Source organism: Gambusia affinis, linkage group LG21, assembly GCF_019740435.1.
Source record: "Gambusia affinis linkage group LG21, SWU_Gaff_1.0, whole genome shotgun sequence".
Taxonomy (NCBI): domain Eukaryota; kingdom Metazoa; phylum Chordata; class Actinopteri; order Cyprinodontiformes; family Poeciliidae; genus Gambusia; species Gambusia affinis.
The window spans coordinates 23087296-23106603 of NC_057888.1; the positions used below are offsets into that span (position 1 = coordinate 23087296).

At 44.3% G+C, this 19308-nt stretch overlaps 1 long non-coding RNA gene across 1 annotated transcript; it reads right to left on the reverse strand.

The window, feature by feature from the left end:
* Nucleotides 1–3744: 3744 nt before the first annotated feature.
* LOC122824335 lies at nucleotides 3745–4625 on the reverse strand. The gene is made up of 3 exons (XR_006369481.1): nucleotides 4444–4625; nucleotides 4254–4368; nucleotides 3745–4186 (listed from the first exon to the last, which is right to left on the reverse strand). It is a non-coding gene; the product is annotated as an uncharacterized LOC122824335 (long non-coding RNA).
* Between the last annotated feature and the right edge of the window lie 14683 nt (nucleotides 4626–19308).

A 19308-nucleotide genomic window follows, 5' to 3' on the forward strand; every position in this document is an offset into this window, starting at 1 on the left:
AGACTGAGCAGGGACGGTTAACAATATTTAAGCAAACATGCTTAACACATTCTAAGTTATTATTCCTTCCATGAACTTAACTCAATACAAAATACTCTTATTTTGGACTGGGTTACACAGGGAAACAAAAACTGGTAATCCAACGGGAAGGAGAAGTAGGAACTAAGGCTACCAGTGGCTTCAGTCCACGGTGTCATGAGAGGGGAGAGTCCAGAAGGGAAAACAGTCTTGATCACCACGTAGTGATCCACGGCGGCTCGGAAGAGAACACCTGAAGCACAAGAGAAATTACTCCAAGAACTCTTCTAGAGAAAAACTCAGATTCTAGCTTCTAGGGGTCAGAATACCATGGCTGGTATAACACTCTGGCATCAAAGTACTGGCACCCCGCTCCTCTTGTACTCACGGCCTGATGAGATGATGCAAAACCGGTGTGCGGTTCATAGCACTGGTCTCTGGAAGGAAGGTCAGTCTGACTCCCTCTAGTGTTTGAATGGTGAATGACAAAAATAAAACAAAACAAAAAACCATGAAGAAAAACCCCTGCTTTATGACAGTTACACCATTATGACAATATCCCCACCCCACCCCCTCAACAGTCGCCACCTGGCGGCCAAAAAGAGTGATAATACTTGATAAGAGAGGAATTCAAAATAAAGGACCTGGGAACCCAGGAGCAGTCCTCTAGACCGTAGCCCTCCCAGTCGACGAGGTACTGCCACCTACGACCTCGCTGACGGGAGTCCACGATCCGGCGGACGGAGTAAGCTGGGTGGCCATCAATAACACGGGCGGGAGGAGGGGGCTTGGAAGGAGGGCAGAGTGCTGGTCTGGACGGGTTTTACCTGGGAGACGTGGAACTTGGGGTGGATGCGGAAAGAGGCTGGGAGGCGGAGGCGGACGGCAGATGGGTTAACAATGGATTCTATTACAAATGGGCTGATGAACCTGTGAGAGAGTTTCTTGGACATGGATTTAAACGGGACATTCCGAGCAGACAACCAAACCTTCTGACCTGGGACATAGGTGGGTGCTGGAGTCCGTTTCCGGTCCGCCAGACGTTTGTTCTGCTAAGCAGTATTGTTTAGGGCGTGGATGGTGTTTTTCCAGATCCTGTGACAGCGGCGGATGTGGTAGCGGACCGAAGTGACGGCAATCTCGTCCTCGTCAGAAGGCAGTAATGGGGGTTGGTAACCTAGAGAAACCTCAAAAGGGGACAGGCCGACAGCAGTAGAAATATGGCAGTTGTGAGCATACTCCACTCAGGGCAGAAACTGGCTCCAGTCAGCCGGATTGGTGGAGGTAAAACAACGAAGGGTTGTTTCCAGTTCCTGATTCATCCTCTCTGATTGCCCATTGGTCTGCGGGAGAAATCCCGATGTCAAAGACACTTTGGTGTGAAGGGCCCTGCAGAAGTTTCTCCACACTTGGGAAATAAACTGGGGACCTCGGTCTGATAGTATCTCGAGTGGGATACCATGCAGGTGGAAAACATGTTTCACCAGGAGTTGGGCTGTCTGGAATGCAGTGGGTAGCTTGCGAAGGGGAACCAGATGGCAAGCTTTGGAAAACGGTCAATTATGGTTAGAATGGTTGTCAAACCCCTGGATGGTGGGAGTCCGGTAACGAAGTCAACACATGTGAGACCATGGGCGTTTGGGTATGGGGAGGGGTTGAAGGAAACCGGAAGTAGGTCAGTAAGATGGCTTATTCCTAGAACAAACTGTGCAGGCCATAACAAATTCTTTTACATCCATGTGGACCGAGGACCACCAGAATCTACGATTAGCAAGGGAAATAGTTCGACTAATGCCTGGGTGGCCTGAGAACCTAGCTGCGTGGATCCACTGACTAAAACGAGCTTGGATGGAAGTGGGTACGTAGATCTTACCAGGAGGACATGAATCGGGTGCTGGTTCAGATTGTTGAGCCTGTGTGATCAAGTCCTCAATCTCCCAGGTGACAACTCCCACGGTGCAACTTGGAGAGAGAATAGTGGCTGGGGTCTTAACAGAGTCATCCGGGGAATGGATTCGAGAGAGTGCTTAATATTTCGGAAACCTGGGCGGAAGGAGATGGAGAGGTTAAATCTAGAAAAGAACATAGACCAGCGGGACTGGCGGGGATTCAGTCTCCTAGCTGACTGGAGGTATGATAGGTTCTTATGGTCCGTCCAGACCAGCACCAGATGTTCAGTTCCCTCCAACCAATGACGCCATTCCTCCAGGGCCAATTTTATGGCCAAGAGCTCCCGATCACAGACATCGTAGTTCCGTTCCAGTGGGGATAGTCTACGGGAAAAGAAACCGCACAAGGGTGAGTCTTATTATCCTGATCGGAAATCTGGGACAAGACTGCCCCGACACCTATGTCAGAGGTGTCCACCTCAACAATAAATTGTTTCAAGGGATCTGGTTGAATGAGTACTGGGGCATTGGCAAACAAGGTCTTAAGCTTGCAGAAGGCAGTCTCGGCTTCCGGGGTCCAACAGAACGTAGTCTTGGTAGACGTCAGAGCAGTGAGAGGGGATGCAGTTTGGCTGTAGTTGCGGATGAATCTGCGGTAGAAGTTAGCGAACCCAAGGAACAGTTGGAGCTGTTTGCGTCTCTTAGGTGTCGGCCACTCCAATACTGCCCAGACCTTCTCCTTAGTAGCTCTTACCTGCCTGCCACCAAGGATGAAACCAAGAAATGAGACAGTGGGTACATAAAATTCACATTTCTCCGCTTTCACGTATAGCTTGTTCTCTAATAGGTGTTGGAGGACCAGGCGGACATGGTGCTTATGCGCGGGCAGGTTGTGCGGCCAGCTTGTGCGGGCAGGTTGTGCGGGCAGGTTGTGCGGGCAGGTTGTGCGGGCAGGTTGTGCGGGCAGGTTGTGCGGGCAGACCGGAGACGGAGGAGCGATATGGCAACCAGCCGGAGGAATCCAGGGAAACAAAAACTGGTAATTGTAAGGTTTGTACTGCAGTATATAAAGAAAGCCAAGTCTTTAAAAGTTATCTAGTTTATTAACTAATAGCATCAGACATTGTACCTAGGGTTTACCCGTTCCCGTCTCTGACTTCTTCGTGTGTGTCTCTTTGGTTTTATCTTGTTGCATCACCACCTACTGGTGCTGCATATCATTACAGTAATCCAACGGGAAGGAGAAGTAGGAACTCGGGCTACCAGTGGCTTCAGTCCATGGCGTCATGAGAGGGGAGAGTCCAGAAGGGAAAACAGTCTTGATCACCACTTAGTGATCCACGGCGGCTCGGAAGAGAACACCTGAAGACCAAGGGGAAAAAGCACGAGAGAAATTACTCCATGAACTCTTCCAGAGAAAAACTCAGATTTTAGCTTCTAGGGGTCAGAATACCATGGCTGGTATAACACTCTGGCGTCAAAGTACTGGCACCCGCTCCTCTTGTACTTACGGCCTGATGAGATGATGCATAACCGGTGTGCGGTTCATAGCACTGGTCTCTGGAAGGAAGGTCAGTCTGACTCCCTCTAGTGTTTGAACGGTGAATGAAAGAAATAAAACAAAAAAAAAGAAAAACCCACAAAGAAAAGCCCCTGCTTTATGACAGTTACACCATTTAATTTGATAAGAAAATAAATATCCAACCACTCAATATGAAATTTGTTGATTTTTAGCAACAATAACTTATTTTTTAAAGAATCACAATACTAAGAAATAATGATATGTGACCAGCAGAGGGGGTTGATCTTTTTACACAAGACGCACCAGAGCACGGAGTAGTCTACAATGATTTATTAACAAATTTCATTAAAACAGTTTTCTTTTAAAACATGGCCTCAGGCCCACTACTCAGCCCCTAGAAGGAAAAGGCATCAAAATAAGGACAAATTAAGTTATTCCCAACAAAATGAATGAACAAACAAAACATGCAATGCAAAAGAAAACAAATTAGTAAATCAAAACAAAGGAAAGCAAACAAATTAGTAATTTAAATAATAAACAAACAAACGGCAAAGAAAAGAACACAACCACTGCAAACGATGGGACAAATTGTCATTGTCCGACTTCTAATGTCTTTTCACGGGGGGCCAGAGGAGTCGTGCCCCGCTCGTTCCGCCAGCCCAAGCGTCAGCAGGCTCAGTCGAGAGCGGCCCAAACAAAACCGGCAAGACAAGACAAGACAGCAGGAGCGTCCAAGCGCTGCAACTCTGGAAGAATCCTAAATTAGAAAACTCGTTAACCCCGGATTCAGGTAAAATAAATTAAATTCTAAACCGGTAGCTTACCCAGATGTGGTGACACAGCCGACCAGGGAGGGAGCGGATCAGCAGGCGAGGGCTGGATGGAAGCCGCTCGCCGCACCAACCTCCAACTGCAGCCGCCAACGCCAACTGCGCAACGCTGCAGAAACGCACGGCAGGTATTGCACCAGAACCCGACAACAATCCCAGCCCAGATGGCAAAAATGGCACTTACTATTTTGGATGAGTGGATCGAGCACACCAGCCACTTGGGCAGCCAACATACAGCAAGGAAACAAGGCACATGCACCTCGCAGCGGACTGCTCAGCTTTAAAGCTATCTGCCCCGCCCACCAATCAGTCGCTACACCTGGTGTGTGTAGTTGGGAGGGTGGAACACCATCCCACCACATTCTACCCCCCCGGTGTTGCATCGTCGCCCCGACGATGAATCTACAAACCTCAGCACCAAGGACGAAAAACTGCTAACTGGGAGTTGGAGACTGGCTGACTAGATCCTGCAGTATGACCCACAGGTCGAGGAAGATGATGGACATTCGTATGCTGACCAGCCCTGGAACGAACAGTGCGACGCAAGGGTAGAGGAGCTGTCCCAGAAGTTTGAGCAGGGTGACCATGTCCTGAAGCAACCTGTGGAGCTGCAGAGGTGGATGGTACTGAAGTATCGGGAACCAATAAGCACAAATCATCCTCCAAAGAGTCATCCAGTCCCCCTGAAGGAAAGGTAGGTTTTAACTGCAGGGGTACTGGTGTAGGCTCTGGCCCAACCCGAGCTTTCAGCATGTCACGATGCACCTTTCGAGTTCTCTGCAAATCACCTACAGGAGCCACAGTATAAACCGGCCCTCCAGCTGTTGGAGCTCTCACGACCTGATGGATAACCGGGCTAAAGAGGTCCTGGATTTTATGGCGACCTCTAGCACTATGATCGCGCAGGTAAACCAACTGTCCCTCCTGCAATGGAACCTCCCGGATGCCCTGATCATGATGCTCTTTTCTACGCCCTGCAGCTGCCAACAAGTGATCCTGAGCATGACGGAACGCCCTAGTTAACCTGGTCTGATGCTCAGCCAGCCAGTCCACCACTTCACCTGGTGCAGGGTCCCGAATGCGACCCAACAAGAAATCCACAGGCAGGTGAGGTTCACGGCCAAACATAAGAAAAAAAGGAGACTCGCCAGTGCTCTGATGAGGGGTAGTGTTATAACAGAAGAGTACTTGTGGAAGACAGGAAGCCCAATCCCGCTTCCTAGATGTTGGTAAAGTGCGCAGCAGATTATGAAGTGTTCTATTAAAGCGCTCACACTGCCCGCTTTCCAGCAGGGTAAGGGTAGTGCGACTTTTTAACCCCATACAGGTTACAGAGCTGCTGAATTAACGCACTTTCAAAACTCCTACCCTGATCTGAATGAATACGACTTGGAATCCCAAATCTAAAGAACCATTCAGTGAGCAAAATCTGGGCAACAGTGGCTGCCTTCTGATCCCGAGTTGGAACAGCAATGGTGTACTTACTAAATACATCAGTAATTACAAGAACATTTTCCAGGCCATTTTGTGAAGGCTCCAACATGGTAAAATCCATGGCAACAATCTCGTTTGGCCGAGAAGCCAACAGATGACTCATGAAAGTGCCAGAGCTAGATGGTACATTTTTAGCAACCTGGCACCGTTGACACTCTTGTACCCACTTTTTGATGTCATTAGACATCCCAGGCCAGTAACAGCGCTGCCGTACCAACTCTGTGGTGCGCTCCACACCCTGGTGTCCATGCTCTTGATGTAATTGAGTCAGAACATCCGGTTTAAGAACTGACGGCAAAACCAGCTGTAAGACCTCCTCACCACCATCTGACCGATGGACCTGACGGTACACCACACCATCTCTCTCCACGAGACGACCCCACTGTCTCAAAAGAACCAAGGATAATTTGGGAAAGCGCTGCCTCTCCTCAGGAGTAGGATAAACCTGCCTCCTCCAAAAACCCAAAATGTCCTTCAGGAGAGGATCAGCTTCCTGCAAAGCACAAAGATCAGACACAGAATGAGACGGCAAAACAGTCACCATAGATTGGGTTACTGACAATGGAGCAGGAATTGGGGCACACTGAAGAGCCTCTGGGACAGAGGTACATGACAAGAGTTCTGCCAGGCTGGCACCTGATGTTGGCTGGCGAGCGCATCAGCATTATTATTGCTGCCCAGAACGATACTTAATATCGAAATCAAAAGCAGCAAGTTGAGCAACCCAACGGTGCTCCATGGCACCAAGCTTGGCCGACTGAAGATAACTCAACGGGTTGTTATCTGTGTAAACTATACACCGGTGGCCCAAGAGATACTCCCGAACTTCTCAGTCATGGCCCATTTTAATGCCAGAAACTCCAACTTCATAGAGCTATAATTAGCCATGTTACGCTCTGAAGGTTTAAGACCTCGACTGGCATATGCAATGGGCCTCACTCCATCCTCTGTTTCCTGTGACAGTACTGCCCCAAGTCCACTGTGACTGGCATCAGTCTCTAGAATGAAGGGACGTGAAAAATCAGCATATGCCAACACTGGTGCAGATGTTAATTTAACTTTTAAGGCCTCAAAGCTCTCCTCACACTCTGATGTCCAAGCAGATTGAAAAGCCTGGCCAGACCCCTTCCTAGGCTTTGTGCCCACTTGTTGTGCCACCAGCCTATGAAGAGGACCCGCTAGCCTAGCAAAACCCTCCACAAAACGCCTGTAATAACTTGGTAAAGCCCAAAAAGAGCGAAGCTCTGAAACATGTGGGACGTGGCCATTTAGCCACTGCTTCAGTCTTGGCTGGGTCTGTAGCTACACCTTTATCTGAGATAAGGTGCCCCAAGTATTTAACCTGTCGCTTGAAAAATGAACACTTTTCAAGCTTTACCTTCAGACCTTCCCTCTGGAGCCGAGCAAGAACCGTTTCCAGACGCTCAATGTGCTGGGAGACTGAACCTGAAAACACAATGATGTCATCCAAATACAAAAGAAGAGACTGGCACTGCTGGTCCCCAAACATCCTCTGCATAAGACGCTGAAAGGTACTAGGTGCATTACAAAGCCCGAAGGGCATACGGTTCCACTCAAAGAGTCCAAATGGCGTACAAAAAGCAGTTTTTGACTTGTCCTGTTCTGACACAGGCACCTGATTGTACCCACTGGCTAGATCTAGGGTGGAAAACCACTGGGCCCCAGAAAGATGGTCCAGGCTTTCCTCAATGCGAGGCAATGGGAAAGCATCTTTTCTCGTCTTACTGTTAAGCTGACGGTAATCCACACACATACGCAGGCTGCCATCTTTCTTCCTAACAAGAACGATGGGAGAGGCATAAGGACTGCTGCTTTCTCTTATTACCTGGTTCTGTAGGAGCTGGTTGATGTGTGACTTGGCAGCCTCGTACTCTGAGGGAGGGATACGTCGGTACCTCTGCCGGACTGGGACCTCATCCAACAGGGGAATGTCATGGGAAACCAGATTAGTGCACCCCAAGTCACCTTCATGGGTGGAAAAGACAGAGCTGTACTTCTGTAGAAGCGACTGGACCTGCCTTTGTTCAGTTTCTGTCAGTGCAGACAAATCAACAGAATCAAGCAAACTCTGTTCTGGACCAAGGGCAACCTGGGAAGAAACTGTAGCACAGGGCCTTATTTCTGTCACATCACGGGGCAGGCTAACCACTTCAGTTCGACTCAACAAACCAAGGTGAGTTCGGGGATAGAGTACAACATCAGTAGTTCCAAAATTTAGGACAGGAACATAAGCAGTACCGTGCACAGCCTGAATAAGACATGGAGAGGCTAATAAGCCAGCTGGTAAGCCAGACTCTGGAGGCTCAAACAATAAAACCTGACCAGCAAGTTGTTCAGGGCAGGTTGCAGCTACAAATTTCATAACCCCACCAGTTATCCTCACTGGTCGAGGGCCCCGGACCCTAACAGCACCAGTCAACTGTGCTGGGGACTTAGCTGCTGCTTGATGACACTGCTGCAGGGCCTCCACAACTGGACCAGGAGACTGTGTTACTGAAGGTAAATCAAAGAAAGAGCCTCCATGTGCCCCAAAAAGTTCTTGGTAGACACGATTAATTATGTTCATTCCCAAAATGCCAGGAACAGAAGAACCAACATTAGTGGGGTCCTTCACAACCAGAATTCCACAATGAGGAAGCACTTTGTCACACAGAGTGACATCCAACTCTAAATAGCCAATGTATGGGATGGAAAGACCATTGGCTGCCCGAAGCTGCAGCCAGTGACATGACTGAAGGCTATCATGCCCCAATGATGCAAAATGTTCCTGAAAACAGCTCTCGGTGATTGTCGACACCATGGAACCTGTATCTACTAAACAAGTAACAGAGACACCACTCATGACGACATCAATGACTGGGCAGGATGCCAACAATTTTGACGCGGCTGCTGTTTGCGAGCCTGCTATTCCCCCACCTGAGTTGTGGCTCAACAGCTCAGTGGGTGCTAGTTTTCCGCCTGGTTAACATTAGCTGGCCTTGCCACAGAGTTAACCCTGGCACGAACCCGCTCACCATCACACTCTCTGGCAAAGTGACCCGGCTGTTGGCACCTGTGGCAGACCACAGAACCTGGACGAGGATGCCGCACCTGTGGTAAAGAAGTCTGCAGAGACGCAATACACTGGGTGAGTTGATTAATCTGTTCTTGTTGCTGTTTAAGAAGTTCCCTTAACTCACTAAATTCAGAGCGGGCAGCAGTAGGTGGAGTTAGCCGAGAGCTGCCATACACCCCGTACTGCAGCCCATATGTAGAAGGGAGAGAATGACTACGCTCCCTAGCGCCACCTGGAAACCCTTGCCTCTCCCACCGAATTGCCTCCCCACGCACATCCAACAAGGTGGCAGTGGGATGACCCCGAACATACTGCTTAAGTTCCCGGCGGAGAGCACTATCCAACACATGTTCTACAAACTGGTCACGCAGCAGAATATCAGCATTCAACAACCCATCAGGAGCATTCTGCTTAACTGGTTCCATAAGGGCCATCAATGCTAGGGAAAACTGCAACAGTGTTTCCTCCTCCTGCTGCTTCCTAGAAAAGAATGCATGCTGAAGAGTTACATAGGACTCGGTGCAACCATACAACTCCCTCAAAATAGCCAAGATCTTAGCTGGATCATTCCTCTCTGCACTGGTGCGGTACCTTATTTCCTCCCTTGCTTCCCCCTCTAGATGATCAAAAAGGAAGAAAGCCTGGTCTGCCGTTGACAAATGGCGGGCCCGAATACATGATTGGGCCTCCTCGATCCACTCACCAATCCCAATGCCAGTCCTACCACCGAACATGGGACATCGCCGGTCCCCGGGCACAACCACCAACCGCTCAGCAACTACAGCGCCAGCAGGCATGACACCACCAGCCACAGCTGGGGAAGGAGCGGCGCCCAGCGAACCTCCAACCGTCACATTCTGCTGACCAACTCCATCCACCGGGCGGCCTGCCACCTCCTCCATACCTGCAGGGGAAGACTACCAAAAGGAAACGCGAGAAAAAAACAAAACAATGAAAATAAATCCTGAACCCACCGTTAAGTCTTCCTTGGATAGCTACTGCTGTCTTGTCTTACAACACCATGAATAAAAACACAGCTAAGAGCCTAAACACACACAAAAAAATAAAATAAAATACAAAGACAAGTCCGTGTTCAATGGTGCATCCTGCTCACAGCGCCAAATGTGACCAGCAGAGGGGGTTGATCTTTTTACACAAGACGCACCAGAGCACGGAGTAGTCTACAATGATTTATTAACAAATTTCATTAAAACAGTTTTCTTTTAAAACATGGCCTCAGGCCCACTACTCAGCCCCTAGAAGGAAAAGGCATCAAAATAAGGACAAATTAAGTTATTCCCAACAAAATGAATGAACAAACAAAACATGCAATGCACAAGAAAACAAATTAGTAAATCAAAACAAAGGAAAGCAAACAAATTAGTAATTTAAATAATAAACAAACAAACGGCAAAGAAAAGAACACAACCACTGCAAACGATGGGACAAATTGTCATTGTCCGACTTCTAATGTCTTTTCACGGGGCCAGAGGCCCGCCTCGTTCCGCCAGCCCAAGCGCCAGCAGGCTCAGTCGAGAGCGGCCCAAACAAAACCGGCAAGACAAGACAAGACAGCAGGAGCGTCCAAGCGCTGCAACTCTGGAAGAATCCTAAATTAGAAAACTCGTTAACCCCGGATTCAGGTAAAATAAATTAAATTCTAAACCGGTAGCTTACCCAGATGTGGTGACACAGCCGACCAGGGAGGGAGCGGATCAGCAGGCGAGGGCTGGATGGAAGCCGCTCGCCGCCCCACCCTCCAACGGCAGCCGCGCCAACGCTGCGCTGCAGAAACGCACGGCAGGTATTGCACCAGAACCCGACAACAATCCCAGCCCAGATGGCAAAAATGGCACTTACTATTTTGGATGAGTGGATCGAGCACACCAGCCACTTGGGCAGCCAACATACAGCAAGGAAACAAGGCACATGCACCTCGCAGCGGACTGCTCAGCTTTAAAGCTATCTGCCCCGCCCACCAATCAGTCGCTACACCTGGTGTGTGTAGTTGGGAGGGTGGAACACCATCCCACCACAGATAGTTATTTCCTGGGTGCAAACTCTGATCCGGTTTCTAAATGCACAATCGGTGGCGCTGGGGCAAACTTTGATTGCTGTTGTATCTCTTTTCTTAGATTTTTTTTTACTTGTTTAAAACTAGTGATGGGTCCGGCAAAGGCAATGCGTCAGCGCATGCATAGACAAAACCCCGAGTCGGTGACTTCAACAAGTCACGTGACCGATACAGGAACTGTTTCGAAATGACACAGACGAGCCAAACTGTGTTTATAGGGAAGCAAATCTGTCAACGGGATGCATTTGCCAAAATAATTCAGCTGAAATTGACTCTGAGTTTAATTTCATATTATGTTCTGCAGGTTAAGTGTTGCATATGTTTTTTTATTTATTTATTTATTTCCCCTCCAGGGGGTCTTTTGTGGGCTCTAGTATCCCTTATATGACAGTAGAAAGGAGAGGAGGGAAGACCTGCGGCAAATGTCAATCGGGTCCAGGAATCGAACCCGCGACGGCCGCATCCAGGACATAAGGCCTCCAAATGTGGGTCGCGCTATCCCCTACGCCACCACACCACGACACGTGTTGCTTATGTTTGACAGAACTGTCTTATTTAAATAATTCACCTCCTTAATGCTGAGCCATTATAGTGCCAGGCATCAGAATACACCCAGGATAAACTCAGGTGCACAGCCATTCTACATATTACTCAGTTGCTTTTTCTAAATTATTTCATATAAATGTATTGTTTACTTAATTTTTTTTTTCTACAGCAGGAGCAGTTGTGTCAAAAAAGCGTAACAAATTCAATTTCAAAATGTTGGAAAAACTTATTTTTTTAAATGAAAATTTGTGAGCTCCCCACTCCCTGCCGACCACAAGCATTCTCATTTCAAACACGTTCAGTTAAATTTTCACTTTATGGTACATATTTCTTGACTGTATCAAAGAATATCAAACATATTTCGAATTTAACTGAAGATACAACATAATACAATATATAATAAATACAATAAAATACAATGACTTAAATCTTATTGTTTAGATTAGGTCATCAAATCAGTCTGTCAACTGCGTTGCCTGTAGGGATTCTTAATGTCCAGCAGGTGTCAGTATTCAGTGACACAGTATCGACATAGTATCAATACAGTTTTGCTATGGGTCAAAGCACTATGATAGGGTGACCAGACGTCCGTATTTCCCGGGACATTTCCGTATTTCACGTCCTGTCCCGGGCGTCCCGGGTTTTTTTAGAAAGTGAGGAAATGTCCTGTTTATTAAATTACCTTCATTGGACCATTAAATTTACGGGCACTAGGGCACTGCGCACGGCGCTGCGTGTGACGTAATCCCTGAGTGCGGGCAGCCTTGTTCTTAATCAGAAGATAGATAGCGTGGCTGTCAGTACGCCAACAACATGCCAAAGCGATATTATGTTATTGTAGGATTACGCAGGCGTGCTGCCCAAAATCAGTTTTTAGCAGTGGAAATTTGGAATAATTTTAACAATGAAAAAACAGCAACTGTTCTACAAAACAGTTTGATACATTTACTCTTTAATGTATTTATTCAGAAAAAGAAAACAAAAACAAATATAATGGTTATGTAAAAATATGAACAAAAAATAAATTCAAAAATTACACTTTGGGGCATAATAAAAATTTACTTGTTAAATATAGATTAAGTACAGAGTTAGCTTTGATACAAGAAAGGTATTAAGTATGAGCTTGAAAACCATGATATGAGCAAAGAAGTTAAACTTGTGAAAGAAAACATACATTGTGACAGGGCATTTGTGCCTTACACTGAAAAAAATCATTCTTTGGATGAACATAAAGAAATCATGGAAAGGTTTTCCACCTGATTACTTTGCTTTATTTCAGCACCATGTAATTCTGTTACTCATATAGCAAATGTGTTAGGTCAACTTAATTTATTAAGGTTATTCCAATGTAGGGGCTGCACAGTGGTGCAGTTGGTAGAGCTGTTGCCTTGCAGCAAGAAGGTCCTGGGTTCGATTCCCGGCCTGGGGTCTTTCTGCATGGAGTTTGCATGTTCTCCCTGTGCATGGTGGGTTCTCTCCGGGTTCTCCGGCTTCTTCCCACAGTCCAAAAACATGACGGTCAGGTTAATTGGTCTCTCTAAATTCTCCCTAGGTGTGAGTGTGTGTGTGAATGGTTGTGTGTCTCTGTGTTGCTCTGTGACAGACTGGCGACCTGTCCAGGGTGACCCCGCCTCTCGCCTGGAACATAGCTGGAGAGGCACCAGCAACCCTCCTGACCCCATTAGGGACAAGGGTGAACAGAAAATGGATGGATGGATATTCCAATTTAAAGCAAATGTTTTGGCTCAATTTAATTTATTAAGGTTGATTCAACTCATTTACTATAGTTGGACTCAATGTAATTTAAAAGAGCCAGCCCAACTAATTTGCAATGCTTTGGACCAAATAAATTACTTCACTAAGATTAATGGCAATTTAGTGGAAACCAACTTTTTTTTTTCTCTGAAAGTTTTTGCAGCGCTAGTGGCTTGTAGTTTTTTAAACAGTGGGCAGACAGGGTGAGGACATGCGGCAAAGGTTGCCGGGAGTCGAACCAGCGACGTCTGCGTCAAGGAATAAGGCCTCCAAACGTGCAGTGTGCTAAACCCCTGCGCCACCACAGCACACTGGAGAAAACAACTTATGTTACAGTGATACCTTCACAATAATTATTAAGTTGATCCAACTCATGAAAATTAAGTTAGCTCAACAAACATGCTTCATGCTGAAAGAAAGCTATTTAATTGTGTGGAAATCCTTTCCATGATTTAATTACGTTAATTCAAAGACATTTTTTACAGTTCTTAAATACACTGTATCAGTGCATTTAAGAACTGCACTCTTACAGTGCAGTTCTTAAATACCAATAGTTCCCTGCAGAGAAAAACAAATATCTATAGTTTAATGTGTAACTAAAACAGCTTTGAAGTTTTCCCAGGCGTAAAACAGTTATGTCTTGTGATCTTCCATAATCTCTCGTGATCCCCTGATCTCATTAGATCCTCTTCAGAGGGAAATGAATCTGACTAAATTGAATCACGTTATCTCATCTTGAATATGTTATTCAAGTTGAGACAAAAACTGTTTTGTGTGATATCCTGTGATCTCACTCGTCTTCAGCACTATATCAGTCTGACTAGAATGAATCATGTTATCTCAACATGATTAAATTTCATAAACATGAAGTTGTTGAATTTCTTGTTTATCCAACATGATTTTATCACATTTTTGTTTGAAACATTAAATTATTTAGTTAAAAGTACATAATATTCTTTTGTTAATGTAAAAACCCTCTAAGTTCATTTTTTACAGTGTATAAGCAAGAAAATAGTATCCGCAAGTGCACATACAGGGGATGTATTAATTAAAATGGAAAACTTAGAATCCATTTCCACTGAACATCCTTGATATGTTTCTGCAACTTAAATAGACTTTATCTTGATAAATTCAGGGGTTTTTTTTAATTTAGAAAGGCACACACATGTCTACATAAGGTGCTACAGTGCAGGTCAGAGGTCAGACGTTAGAGCCTGGACTATTTTAAGGCACACATCTGGGGAAGGATCCAGAAATATTTGTGCTCTGAAGGCCCCAGTGTGCTCAGTGGCTTCCATCATTGGTCAATGGAAGACATTTGGAAACAGCAGGACTCTTCCTGGAACTGAGTAAAATGAGGGACGAGGGTCTGAATCAGGTACATGGACCAAAAACCTGATGGTATCTCTGTCAGAACTCCAGCGTTCCTCTGTGGAGAGAGGAGAACCTTCCAGAAGGACAACCATCTCTGCAGTGATCCACCAGTCAGGCCTGTAGAGTGACCAGATGAAAGCCACCGCTTAAAAAAAGGCTCATGGCACCCTGGAGGTCACCTAGAGGCAACTGAAGATCTCAGAAACAAGGTTCTCTGGTCTGATGGGACAAAGAATGAAATCTTTGTTGTGAAAACTAGGCATAGCTCCTCCTTAGATCAATACCATAAGTAAAGGGAGGCAAGGAGGTGTCAACATCATGCTATCAAAATGTCTTACAGCAGCAGTATCTGACAGACTAGTCAGGATAGAAGGAAAGATGAATGCATCCTAAATGAAATCCTGCTTTAGGTGACCTTTTGACCTCTCACTGGGTCAGAATGTCTCTCCACAACATGGGAGCTGCTGTCAGGCATTATAGCAGCCAAGATAAGCAGAAACTTGGATTAACACATGACAGAGGCACAGAAAGGCCTTGGTAACTACCTGAAAAGCCAAACACCAACTACTGGTTGAGAGAATAGTCGCCTGGAATGCTTGAAGCTGTACAAGGTCACTCTGAGGGCCTTCATTGCAAACTCCACGAGACTGTGGAACCCGAACCTTGAGGCCAAAAGCAAGCCAGTTGGGCAAATCTCCATCAAACATGAGATACCAGGGGTCCCCAGCTAAACTAGCAAAAAGGTCCACTACTTCCATTATCCAAACAGTCTGGGGTCCAAACCTTTTGCAATTAATCATCAAAAATATTTCATATTTCCTTTTTATTTTACATTTAATAATATAGTGTTATTTCTTTTTTACCCACTGATCAATTATTCATACATCCATTAAATCATTCCCTGAACTGAAAGGTAGAATTGACTTTAAGAACCAATAAGAAAATAAATAAAATTTAACAGTAAAATTATACAATAATCCTGCAGTCAACAATCATGTTGTTAGATCCATAAAACTGTTATCAGTTTTCCATAATGCTTTTATGTGACCTCGGTTTGCTTTTGCTCCTTATCCTACCTACACAGGCTTTGTTTGAAAGTTGTATGTTTAGTCTCATAATGTCTATGTAGATTTCTACGCTGAATAGAACTGACTCAGAACATATGAGGCAGACTGGCCTTCCACCCAGCAGGGAGACCTGGCGCCATGGGTGGAAATTGGGTGGCATTGGCCGCCTAAAGAGTCAGCCATGCTCCACCTATACTGGAAGTTGTTTTTTCTTTTATTTTGTTGTCCCTGTCACAGTAATTATTTTAAATCATCATTTTGACAGTAGAAATAAAGTTTTTTGGACAAAAAGCTTAACACTTAAGTTTAGCGCAATCTTGGCACCAGAGGTAAAATGAATGCTTCCGCACATTTACCTGTTTTCTCCTCAATGAAATGACTCGCTGTGGTATTGTGACCTCAAAATTTTAGTATGCTTTTAAATCGCAGAATAATTGTGCACCATCATATCACTTTTCTTATCCTGATATCTCTTCTCGTAATCTGAGATCTCAGATCTTCAGCTATTATTTTTCACAAACAGAGCTCAACTAGAGACAGAAGGAGGGGAAGGGCTTTTATGGTGGAACACTCTTCCACTATCAATCAATCAATCAAATTTTATTTGTATAGCACATTTCAGCTGGAAGGCATTTCAAAGTGCTTTACATCATATCAGACACAGAAACACAATGCAGCATAGAATCAACAATCAAAACATGACATCAAGTTAGGTTCTGTCAAAATTTTTGTAATTGATCACGTTTCAAATAAAACTCTAAACAAGTGGGTTTTTAGTTGAGATTTAAAGGAAGTCAGTGTTTCAGCTGTTTTACAGTTTTCTGGAAGTTTGTTCCAGATTTTTGGTGCATAGATGCTGAATGCTGCTTCTCCTCGTTTGGTTCTGGTTCTGGGGATGCAGAGCAGAACCAGAACCAGAACCTGAGAGGTTCTAGAAGGTTGATACAACAGCAGCAGATCTTTAATGTATTGTGGTGCTAAACCATTCAGTGATTTATAAACTAACAACAGTATTTTAAAGTCTATTCTCTGAGCTACAGTGGAGGGACTTTAAAACTGGTGTTATGTGCTCTATCTTCCTGGTTTTAGTGAGAACCCGAGCAGCAGCATTCTGGATCAGCTGCAGCTGTTTGATTGATTTGTTGGACAGACCTGTGAAGACGCTGTTGCAATAATCAATGCAACTGAAGACACTATTAGACAGGTGAAAGCTGCAATGCTCTGCAAGTGAAACTAAAACTGTTGGGCCTCATCTTGACACTCAGACAACACTGCTTGGATTTTGATTAAAAAAAATCAAAATCATAATTCAGTCTCTTCATTGTCTATGTATGTCAAATGATTTTGTGTTTCTTGGCGTGTTATTTAGAATGTTCTATTGATATCTCACACTTTGCAACATTTCTTTAAAAATGTGTTATACAAATGAACTATTGTATACATCGTTAAACATTAACTCTGCTTTTTTTTTTTTTTGCTTTTTATTTTCAGTAACTGTTTTATATCAACACATACACATGTCCACCCCTATCACAATTCACATCTTATTTATGCAGATCATTCCAGACATTTAACCCACACCAAGGAAGCTGCTCGTTCAAATCCAGCTCTGCCAAAAGTCATCCAGGGAATGTTGGTGAAGGAAACAGTCCAGCAGAGAAACATCTCCCTCAGATAGACATTGGACCCGTTAAGAGGCACTTATATTCATCAACATCCACGGATATATATATTACAATCATTACTGTGACAGGGACAACAATAAACATAATGAGAATACAAACTAAAGCAGTAAAAGTACACAAAGAAAGTAATACAAAATACATTTGAAAGAAACACAAACAGACAACTAGAGGTGTCAAGGATAAAGTATGAAATTAGTTATAGGTCTCCACTTTGTTTCAAAGATCTCCATCTTGAGTTGCAGCCTTGATGTTGTTTTTTTCTTAATATAGACTTTTCTAATTCTCTCTCTCCACTGTGTAATACTGGGAGGCTGTGGCCTCAACCAAGTATATGTTATACATTTCTTTGCAATCAGAAGCAAAACTTTGATCAAGTATTTATTGTTTTTGTCGATCATGTCCAAGGTAATTATTCCTAAAATATAGACAGAAGCATCCAGATCCAAATAAATACCTAAAATATTCTTTATATCGGTTTGCACCTCTTTCCAAAACTCGACCACCTTCGGACAGTCCCAAAATATATGAGAAAAATCCCCCACCTTTCCCCAATTTCTCCAACAAAGCCTAGATGTTTTACCATAATTAGATGTGATAACTGGAGTGTTAAAGTAACGCATCTTAACCTTCCATTCAAATTCCCTCCATGTCGGGCTGTTAGTTAATTTGTGTCCAGATCTAAATGTTTCTTCCCACTCTTCATCTGTTATTATTATATTAGCCTCCAGTTCCCACTTCTCCTTAATTTCCTTGTTATTAGCATTGGATTCATATTGCAGGCTTTTGTATAGTTTTGAGATTAAACCTTTTGTTGATTCACCTTTTGCTATTGATAATAAAATTTCTTCAGTCTTGGTCATATCTGTTGAGATTTTTGCCATTCACTATGATTCTGGAGATAATGTCTAAGTTGCAAGTATCTGTAAAAATCACTTTTTTGTAGATTAAATTCCTGTTGGATTTATTCAAAAGATTTCATTGTCGCTCCATTAAAAAGCTGTGCTATAAATACCAGTCCTCCATTTGTCCATCTCTCAAACCCTTTATCCATAGTGGCTGGGGTAAAATCTGGGATCTTCGCTATTCTTACAATTTTTGATATAGATTCAGGAAACTTAAATTTCTTTTTTATTCTTGACCAAATGTTAATCGTTTCCTTAATCCAGTAATTTTGAATTTTGAGATTTTTTTGAACTCTCCTTGTTGTAAAGGGCAGTGAATCTAGGGACAGGTTTGGGCAGGCTCTTTGCTCCATATCTACCCAAATTGTCTCTTGATCCTTTGTTAACTATAGTGCTATGGCTCTCAGTTGAGCAGCCCAATAATAATTTTTTAATTCAGGTAAACCTAACCCTCCATTACTCTTTGAGGACTGAAGTATTTTAAGTTTGATTCTTTCCTTTCTATTTTGCCATACAAACCTTGATATTCTTTTATCCAAATCTTTAAAAAAGGAGTTAGGAATGGAGACTGGGAGTGACTGGAATACAAACAGTAGTCTTGGTAAGACATTCATTCTGACTGTTTCTACGCTGCCCCCGAGGGTCAGTGGTAGGATCTCCCATCTTTCTAGGTCTTTTATAATTTCCTTCTTCAGCTTCTTGTAATTTGCTTTGAATAATTGTAAAGTTTGAGGTGTGATAATTATACCCAAGTATCTAAATCTTTTATTGGTCCATTTGAACTTTACTAATTCTTTTAGCTGTGTTGGGTATTCCCCTGATAACATCATTGCTACCGATTTACTTTCGTTACTCGCATACCCAGAGATATTCCCATATTCTTTAAGGCTTTCTAGTAGAGACGGTACTGACTGGAGTGGTTCTGTTAAGAGTACTAATAGATTGTCGGCAAACAGTGATATTTTATGCTCCACCCCTCCCTCGTCTCTTATTCCCTGGATTTGTTTATTCTGTCTTATTGCTTCTGCCATCGGTTCAATATTAACTGCGAATAGTAGTGGGCTTAGACAGTCCCT